This window comes from Prionailurus bengalensis, chromosome E2 (genome assembly GCF_016509475.1).
Source record: "Prionailurus bengalensis isolate Pbe53 chromosome E2, Fcat_Pben_1.1_paternal_pri, whole genome shotgun sequence".
Taxonomy (NCBI): Eukaryota; Metazoa; Chordata; class Mammalia; order Carnivora; family Felidae; genus Prionailurus; species Prionailurus bengalensis.
Window position 1 is genome coordinate 23,542,647 of NC_057352.1, and position 10,658 is coordinate 23,553,304.

General features: G+C 42.3%; 1 long non-coding RNA gene across 1 annotated transcript; it reads right to left on the reverse strand.

Annotated features, from left to right (window-relative positions):
• Positions 1-853: 853 nt before the first annotated feature.
• Positions 854-7,157, reverse strand: LOC122495171. The gene is made up of 3 exons (XR_006300352.1): positions 6,959-7,157; positions 6,343-6,412; positions 854-971 (listed from the first exon to the last, which is right to left on the reverse strand). It is a non-coding gene; the product is annotated as an uncharacterized LOC122495171 (long non-coding RNA).
• Positions 7,158-10,658: the final 3,501 nt, after the last annotated feature.

Genomic DNA, 10,658 nt, shown 5'->3' on the forward strand with positions numbered 1-10,658 from the left:
AATTCTGCCTGCAACACTCCCCACCCCCCACCGCCCCTTGGCATGGGCAGGCCCCAGGGCAAGCATGGATAGAACCAAACTCTCTATCCTTCCCATCAATGTGGTTTTGTATGCACCTCTCACAGCAGGAGTTCCTCACTGAGCACAGAGTGACCATTGCATTTGAATCTTTGTATTTTCTATATAAAGTGACTTAAACACAAACCAACAATTCTGTTGCTTTACCAAAGAACAGAATCTATTACAACATCTGTTGGAAGTTTCCAAAATTCATTTTTAGAGCAATTTTCACCTTCTGTGATGACTTTAGCACCTACCTGCCATGAAATATATAACTCCACAGTGGTGACTTGATTCAGCCTTGGTCCCTGTACCCTCTTGTATTATTTAGGTAGACCAAGAAAGGACTCACATCACATCTAACATAACAAATGAGAGAGAGAGAGACAGAGAGAGAGAGAGACTGATTTACTCAGACCTTCTCCACCTCAACAGTCCTTTGCCTCTTCTCCCTTTCCTAAAGACAAATGCAAATTAAATATAAATGCATGAATGGTTGCCAACTGGTATTATTACTTAAATCTGACTCTTTTTGGTCATTAATCCTGCAAATATGTCTATTCTTAGATGGCTGCAATTAGCAATTTGCTGCTTGTCATAACAATCATTAGAAGCAGAAAATATTATCAAATGATTTACAGAGAAAATAATCTGGGAACTTTTGTGGTTTTTTCCCATACTGTTAGGATCAAGTATTGGCTGAGCCCAAGTACCTGACAGGATCTGGGGCTGGTCAGGGGTCTGGTTGCGGGGAGCAGTTACATGACTGGAAATAAACATTTAAGAGAATTGATCATGTTTTAAAATTTTATTTATTTTTTAAAGGGCATGGCTTCTTGATGGGTAGAATAAGAGGATCAGATTAGATCAGTAGTTTCCAAATGTCAGCCCAAGGATCGGTTTGTTGACCACTGCAAAATAAGAAAAATAAGGACAGGTAGTGTTTACACATATAAAGTCAAATTTATCTGATGCAAAGGACTTTCCTTTATTCCAAGATTATATTCTGGTGGTGAGTGATAGTATATGGCAACTTAAAAAAATGTCTTGGATTAGCAAAATAAAATAAGTGAGCAACTTGATACTGGTAAATCCCTAAATTGCTTTAGTCTTATTCCCTGCAACTCTTATCTTCAATGTGGATCCCAGGCTCTGAGCAACTTACCTTTTCTGTGCAAACTTTGGTACTCTCATACACTTAAAAATGATGTGGTTTCCCACTTTTTCCTCCCAGAGAATTTGTATTCACTCTCCAAGACTCTGAATGTCATTTCCTCTGAGAAACCTGTCCTCATGATTCTCACTCAAACTCACCCCCACTGTTCCTTCTGTGTTGCTTAAACTCTGAGTACCTATTTCTAGTTTGGTATTTGGGAACTTGTGTTGTAGTTTTTTGTTGCATTTCTGTTTCCCCCACGAGATATGGAAAGCTTGAAGAGGATGAGGTGGGATCTGTTTCTTTCTTATCTTTGTAGCCTTGAGTCCACCACTGGGATTAAAACACAAATGTTCTATCAATCAGGGCCCTACAGAACACAGATGGAACACTCAAATCAGAGCAACCTGAAGAGATTGTGATAAGGACTGTTTACAAAACTGTCTACAGGGTATAGATTTAGAAGCCACAAGGAATAGTGCAGGAGCGTGCATATGGGAAGCTCACCATATCCAGAAATAAGGCAGGGAGGATGGTGTGGAGAGTCACCTGGAAGGAGCTGAGACACATCCACAGATGCAATCAGGCTACAATTATAAGCAGGGAGAGAGCTAAAGAACAATAGTTGGCCTTTCTTTCTCCTTCTACACTCCTTCAGGGACTGCACATTCAATGGAACCCAGCCAGAGGACAGGGGGCAAGGCAACCTGTTACTGTTGTCCCAGTAGGTTGGCTTTGCCAGAGCAAGAAGAAAAAGGTGGAGAGTGAGCCTGAGGAGTGAATGGAAGACATTCAGCATAGTAATAATGCTCAGCAAATGTGTTTGGAATAAATGGCTGTGTTCCTAAGCAGGTCAGTGGCCCATGCAAACCTTTATGCTTAGAGTGAAGTGACAGTGTTGACGATGATAACAGTGACAATGGAAATGGTGTGGTGATGTTGATGATGATTTTTGTAAGATAGCAGTGGCAGTGATGTTGCTGTTGCTGCTGGTGGTGATAGTGCTAATGATGGAGGTGGTGGTGGTGCTGGTGGTGGAAGTGATTGTGTCAGCAGTCGTGCTGTTGCTGATGGTGCTGGTGGTGCTGGTGATGATAATAATGAATTGCTTACATTTATTTAATATTTACTATATGCCTGGGGTGAGCTAAACATTTTATATACTTCATTTCATTGAATCCTCATGACCCTATGAGATGGGCATTATTATTATTCCCACATTAGAGATGAAGAGATGGAAGCTCAAAAAGATCAAAATACCTTGCTAATGGTCACACATCTGGAATGGGTGGGAGCCTGTTCCAGCCTAAGTGTAGGACTCCAGAGCCCAAATGTTCACCATTGCACCCACTGCTTCGGTCTCAGACTGTTTTGCATGTGCGTGCCAGCTCAATTCCTGTACTTTGAAATCTTTGACACCTTCCCAGTAATCAAGATCTTAAATCCTGAATCTCAAATTCCAGGCCCCTAATTACGGGTCCCTTCCAGTCTTGCCTTCTAATATTCCTACCCATAAAGCTTACTTCACCTCAGCAAGGCCAAATATCTCCTAAATATCCCTACCTCCATATGTTTGCTCATGCTGTTCTGTCTGAAATTAATTCTCACCCCTTCTTCCAATCCCCTGACTTTTCCTTAGATCACAATCCTATCGTTTCTTTAAGATTCAAATAAAAATCACTGCCTGCATCCAGAATCCATCCCTGCCTGCCTTCCTTCCCTGCTCAGGTAGAAACAACCTCTAATGTGTCTGAACCTCCACATGAAAGTGTCTGGAAATTTATTAAACAACCTGGATTATGGTTCCTCCAATTCTTGCTTTTTCTGCACTACTAAACCTGGCTCTCTGAAATGGATTACATTTAGTCTATCTCCATTTTCTCCCGTTTACAGTTACTGCCCAGTGAATATCTGATGAAGAATATAATCTGAAGCCCTTTTCACTCATTGTTTTTAAATCACAATGAGACTTAAGTCACTTTATCTACTCATGAATCCATTTATCCGTCTGTCCGTCCCTCCTTCCCTCCATTCAGCCATCTCTCCATTCAGTCATGAAACATAGTAAGATAGAAGTTGGATACATCAACAATGAAAAAGGAGCTCCATTCTGTGCTGGTTGGCTGTGAAGTCTGGTTGAGAATGTCACCTAGAGACTGAGACACACTTAGTATGGGAAGGAAAAGTGTATGTGCTTGGAGTCACACAGAGCATGGACACAGTTATGTTTCTTTTACATAGGAGCTTGTAACCTTGGGCAAGTTTCTTAACCATTCTGAGCCTCCAATTCCTCATCCATAAGATGGTCTGTAAGTTCCAGTATAATGCGAGGACCCAGATAGCTCGGGCCTGAGACAGTATCTCATTTGAAAGAAGCACAGATCAAAGAGGAACTGAAACCTTTGTCCCTATATTTCCAAAATATTCAAAGGCTCCAATTACATTTCCATTGAGATCTCGAAAAATCCCTTTCTCCTGCTTATCTCCTGGAGATAAGCCTTTCCTACTTTAAAGGCTCTCTTCCCTCCTCTCCACATAGTCCTCTTCTTCTGCCCCTTTGACCAGAATTATTTTTGGCCCTGTGAGTTCTCCTTGATATGCTGGACATGCCCCAGGCCCTTCCTACAGGCACCACTCTCTGGGGGCTGAATATCTTTTTCCTCGGACTCAGTCTACCTGCTGCATTCCCGTTTCTCTGCTAAAATACCTTCTATATCAATGCCCCCTCACCAACCAGTATAAGTATGAGGATTGGAGATTAGTTGAAAAGGGCCCACAGCACAAGGCCTAGCAGCCAGGAAGCCTCACACACTGAAGCCTTTCATAGTCTGGAGAAAATGAGGCAGGCTTCATGGAAGAGGTGTACCTCAACATTGGCTAAAAGATGGAGAAATGCCCCTGAGAATTTCCAGAAGGGCTGTCTACTGTCCCCACGAGTGGCTCTGGGCTCTCAAGGATTTCTACATGAATCCACTTTCACATAGAAGGGTGGGTTTCTTTACAATTTTTTTAGTTAAAAAATTTTAAAGATAATATATTCTTATGGTCCATAAAGTGAAACTCTGTCAAAGGTACACATAAAGAAGTCCTGCTTCTACTCTTGTCTCTACTCACCTCCTCTGAGCCTCTGTCTCTATAGGTAATCACTTGTATTAGTTTTTGGAGCATGTGTCCAGTGTTTTATATAATTAAAGAGGAAGTAATACCTAGGCATAACACAAAATCCAGCCACGAGATATTGCTGTGTTGTGGGTAGAGATTTTCTTCCCATGCCCACTACTGCATTACCCCTTCCCAGAGAGACCCCACCACCTGAGCCTTCTGCTTCCAGAGATATTCTATGCATAAACAAGCATATAGGCATAGATATACTTGTGAACACATTTGTAAACTTTTTTATTGAAGTGTAGTTGACACACAGTGTCATATTAGTTTCAGGTATACAACATAGTGATTCAACAATTTTATACCTTATGCTATGCTCACCGCAAGCACCATCTGTCACCACATAACACTATCACAATACCATCGACTATACTCCCTATGCTGTACCTTTTATCCTTGTAACTTATGCATTTCATAACTGGAAGCCTGTATCTCCCACCTCCCTTCACCCTTTTTACCCATTCCCCACCTCCCTCTTCTCTGGTAATCATAAGTTTGTTCTTGTTATTTATGAGCCTGTTTCTGCTTTTTTTGTTTGTTTGCTCATTTTTTAGATTTCACATATAAGTGAAATCGTATGGTGTTTGTGACATTTGTACATCCTTTCCACAAATAGCAGCAGACTATACACACTGTTTTGCAGCTTCCCTTTTTCTACTTTGCAATATATCTTGGGAAATGTTTCTTCTCAGTTTATAAAATTCTGGCTTATTCCCTTTTTGGGCTGTCAACGCTTCTTCAGTCTGGGTATTCCATGATTTATTAAACATTAAAGCATGTTAAGAATCCTATTGACACATTCTTAGGTTGCTTCCAGTGTATGCTATATAAACATAAATAAATATGTTTGAAAAGCCATAACTATCCTTGTACATATATCATTTTGCACATGTGTAAAAGTGAAGCTGTGTAAAGAAATTGAATAAAAGTCATAAAAGTGAAATTGAAGAGTCAAAGGCATTTATATTTTAAATTCTGATAGACGTTGCCAAATAGATCTTCTTATGAGTCCAGATAAGCTAGATCATACTGTGGCAATAAACAGCTCAAATCTCCGTGGTTTAAAATCACAAAGGTTCATTTCTCATTGCCACTTCATGTCCATCACGGACCCTGGGGACTCTGTTCTGCATTGTCCTTTTGTTGAGGCACAGGGAGACAGCACAGCCACAGTCTGGATCCGCTGTGTTCACCACAGCAGAGGGACCTTTTTATAGGACATGTACTGAATCACATGCTGGTTTTAAAGTTTTTGCTTTAAAGTAACACCTTCATATTTTATTGGTCAAAGCAAGTCACACAGGGTGGATCAGTGCAGTCCCGTCATGTGTCTGGAAGAACAGCCAGCCACACGAGGAGCTCTGCAGAGACCACCTCACTTTACCCGGTCCCCACAGCAAGTGAGGAGACCTGGGTGCCACACCCTCCCCAGCACAGTGTCTCAGCAAACTCCCTGATTTTGCCTCGTTTAACAGCTGATGACTCTTGTTATGAAAGTTAACTTCATAGAAGCTTCTTTTATGTATTTCTTCTTTTGTTTAAAAAACCTTACTTAAAAAAAATAAGCACAACCTTAAAATCATTATCTGTACAGAGACATGTAAACTGGACAAGGCGCTCTCAGCAATCACTCCATGAACCAGTCATGTTTCTGATGTTGGGTGGGTCTCTGCCCACTAGGGGTGCTGGGCTCTGCCAGGTGCCAAGGGCATAGGTGCTACGGAGACAGATGTGCGATGTTGCCTCCAAAACCCGACCTCCAGTGCCCTGAACAGCCCAGAGAGCCATCAGCTTCTGTAGCTCTGTGCCCAGAGATCTGCATTTGTGTCAAGGGTGTGTTTTTCCTTTTGTTCCACAAGATGACTTGTTCTTGCTGACACTTAGAAAGAGCAGAGATCCAGATTTAACATGTAACCCTCTTGTTATCATGGTAACAAACATACCCTGCTCTGAACACTCACCCCGAGAGGTTCTCAAGGGGTCTGCCTCCCCTCCACAGGTAGTTCTTGTGGCCACATGTCCATTTAGGTCCTAGAAAAAAGAGAAAGGTTTAGTTTCAATACCTTTGAAACTAAAGGGACCCATTCACATGAAAGGATTTTTAAAGCCGCTTTGAAGTATGACTGACATACAAAAAACTATGCATATTTAATGTATACAATTGGATGGGTTTGGAGATAGATATACATCTGTGAAGCCATCATCACAATCTATGCCATAAACATATCCATCACCTCCCAAACTTTCCTCCTGACTTCTTATTTACTATTATGTGATAAAAACGGTTAAGATCGATTTTCTTAGCAAAATTTTAAGTAGACAGTACAAACACAAAGGAGTTTTTGATGATGGTGGCAGAAGTGTGTCTAGGTGCATTGAATGTGTGTATGTGGATGTGGGGCTTTGAGACTACCTGGATAGAAATAGTTTTTTTCCCCAGGGACATATTGAGGCCCATCAGTTCTGGCTTTCTTGCCACAGAACAAGGCAGGCAGCACCAATGGTGTATGCTACACTTAATTTGCAGAACTTGTAAGATTCAGGAAAACAAGAATTGACAGAAACATCCAATTTTACCTCAGGACAACATGTAAGTTATATTCCAGTATTCCTCTTCATTTCTAACGACCTTTTCTGGAAGGGCTGGATGATTCAGTAGAGCTAGTGGAGGAGGAACGTCGGTATGAGCCTCACAGCCAGCCTTGGTTGCTGGACTGGAAAGTGGTGAATGCCACTGCCTATCCGCATGTGCATTAGCTGCAGTGCCAGTGCAGGGGGACTGGAAAGCATCCTTCCTTGCTCAAATCAGGGGACACTGGTTGGGTTGTTTCTATTTTGGGCTTAAAATTGTCATGACCTATGTATCCACTTTTAAAAAGGAATCAAAGGGGCGCCTGAGTGGCTCAGTCAGTTAAACATCTGACTCTTGGTTTCATCTCAGGTCATGATCCCGTGGTTCTTGAGTTTGGGCCCCGCATCTGGCTTTGTGCGCTGATAGCATGGAGCCTACTTAGGATTTTCTCTCTCTCTTCCTATCTCTCTCTGTCTCTCTCTGCCTCTCCTGGCTCATGCTCATGAGCTGTCTCTCTTTCAAAATAAATAAACAAAATTTTTTTAAAAAAAATAAAAAATAAGTAAAAAGGAATCAAAGCAGGAAGAAGGCAGTATTACCACACAGAGTTTGGTGGGTTGTGGGTGAAATCCAGTTTGCAGATACATTATTTTGGTTCTCACAAAGTGTTTCACAAGTTTTAAAAATTGGTTTTCAGCTTTAAAAATATAGGAGATGTCACATAAAAAATCAACATTCCTGGTTTCTACTAAAAAAAATGGAATTTCTATCAATATTGAGACTTAATCCCACATGGCAAATGCTGCTAGGGCTCAGTGTCCGCTTCTCCCTCTGATGGGGCATGGACATGAACTCTGCAATTTGCCACAGTCTTCACTTCTCCCTATTGTTTACTCTGGCATTTTCACTCATTTGTGGTACCATCTAGCCCTGTAGGCATTTGAACCTTTGTCCTCTTGTCATAAACAGTGGTATAGATTAAAGGTGTTTTAAAAGCAATAGATACTGAAGTTAATTAATTTCAGCCCTTTGGGACAGACCCAAAATAGGGCACCAAGACTTAATACTAAGAGTTCCATGCAGTGAGAGACTTATTTTTTTCTGGTATTGACCCAAGGCCAAGACTCAGAAATCATCTCCTGACACCTCTATCTGCTCAGGGCCTAGGTCATTGTATTAGTTCAGAGGTAAGTGGGGCAGATGCACTTTACTGCTCTTGCTTTACAGATGAAGCAACTGAGGTTCAGAGAGGTTAGGGTACTCACCACAGGTCACCCAGTAAGGTAATAACAATTATTTGTGTATTATTAAGGTTCCGGCTCCTCTCTTTGTCATGACCAACCCACCACCTGTACTGTTATTTACCTAAATTTTTTTCTTTAACTTGAATATATGCAAAAAGGAATACATCTGTATGTTATTGTAATGGAATACAATTCTATTCTTTTGTAATGGAAACTGGTATAATTTGCCATGGATTGGCAAATCTGAATATAATGTGGATGGATATTCAGGCATACACATTTTCTAATTTTCTCCCATTCTCCCTCCCTTCGTCTTCCCCTCCCCAACTATTTTTGTACTTCCTACAGAGAGAGAATGGCAATGCCAGTAGCTGGCAAAGGCCCAGGGGAATTATGGTTCATTACAGATGAAGATAAGCTATTTCAGCACATATGCTTTGGGTGTTTGAATGGAGACTTCCTCTATGGGCCTTCAGACACTGTTATTCTGTTGGCAAAGAGGATGAAGCTAGGTGCCCTATGTAACATGCCTGGTTGCCAGCACCTCTTTTGAGGACCCATGTGCTGTGAAGACAAGATCAAGTAAGTTAGGAGGGAATGTCATTTCCTTAAAGCTGAGGGCATATTTCCTGACCTTTGTATGCTACTTTAGCTGACAGGCAGAGAGAGAGAGATAGAGAGAGAGAGATCGGTAGAGGTTGGGAGAACACATTGCCAAGCCACTTTTACACCCCGGCTGTGACTAGCATTGGGCTGGGTGCTATGGTCAGTGTGGGGAAGGTATGTTCTGGCTCTCAGGCTATGGAACAGGATTCCCAAACTTTTCATATCCAGAGCTGTAGTAAGTCAGAGAAGAGAGAGGTTAGAAGATATGCCATAGAATATCAGGACTTACATAGCCTAGAAAGTTGAATTTAGAGTGAACAAGCAGCAGAAGCAAAAACCTGGAGAGGGCATCAGCCTGCATTTGTCAGGAACTGACCTTGAGAGCTTGAGCTGGCTCAAGCAAGGAGATTTTACTGGTTCACATTAACTGGAAAGCCCAGAATATGTGGCTTGGGAACATCTAGATCCAGACACTCAGAGAGTATCAGTAGGACTCTCCTCTGTTCTGCTTTCCTTCAGGCCATCTTCACTTCCAGGCAGGTGTGCCCTTGTGGCATCCCTCTGTACCACCCAGAGGAAATGTACTTTATTTTCTAATGGTTCCAGAAGTCTGTGAACTGAAGCCTATTAGCTCTGATGGCCCACTCTGACTATCTGTCCATCCTGAACCAGTGACCTGGGGCAGGAAAGGCAGTGCCTGGACTAAGCAGGCTTGGCCATGTGCTTGCTGTGGAGTCCACACTGGAGTCAGACTCCTCAAGCCATGAGGATGAGCATAGGGAGGGTGATTCATCAGTGGAGTATCTATTATCAGAAGAAGGGCTGGATTTGCTGGGCTACTGTAGACCATGAGCATCACTTCATAGTCTCAAGGAAAGGGATGTGAAGGGAGGACCCATGCATGGAAGAGAAGGGTAAACTGAAAGTAGGCAGGCACTTGGAGGTAGGTGTGTTTTGTGGAAGGACTTGAAGGCCAAGACAAATTGATAATATATTCTGATAAGGCATCACATTTGTTAATTGCCATTCTTCCTTTTCCTTCACTCCATAAACATGAAAAGGGCCATGTCTCTAAGTGGAATGTTGACCTTTAATGAGTCCTCACAATTGCCTCCTAAGGACATGGCCACCGTGCCCAGCTGCAGTGAAACCTTCTTCCACCACTGACATGGGAAACCTTCGTTTCCTATGGCTTTCTAAACAGGACATTAAAACCACACTTGGGGCAGGTCTGTCTACCTCTGAGAGAGGAGGACAGGGAGGTTCCCCACATTCTTTCAAGAACAATCTTTGGGCAGGTCTGTGGTGCCTCTTTCCTTGCTGTGTGACCAGAGACAGGACCCTTAACCACTCTGAGCTTTGGTTTCCTCATTTATGAAATGAGGATAACCATGATGCTTAATTTGTAAAACTGTGGCAATGATTAATGTAATGTATGCAGATTGTCTTGTGTCTAGTTGGTGCCTAGTAAGTGGCAACCATGTGTTATCCTACACTGGTAAGAATGTTGGATGGAGGGATATTCCAACTGAGTGATGCTTTCACTAAGAAGAAACTCTATTAGAGCTTAAGGTTCTTCTTTCCTCCTTGCCTGCACTCTTAATCTGGGAAGGTCTCTGTGGTCCAGCTTTCATGCTCTGGCTCTGGTGTCCCAGGGCTTGTTGGAATTAGCTTCCTTCTCATGCACTCTCTTCCTCCAACCCAAGGAAGAAGCTGTCTCAGGTGCTGACACAAGCTAGCTTTGAGCAGCCCACTGGAGTGGAGGCCACAGAAATGAGCCATGTGTTCGCCTTCTGACTGAGCCATTTTGCTAGTAGCTGGACTCTGTTTTGAGTTAAGTGGCCTTGCTATGCTG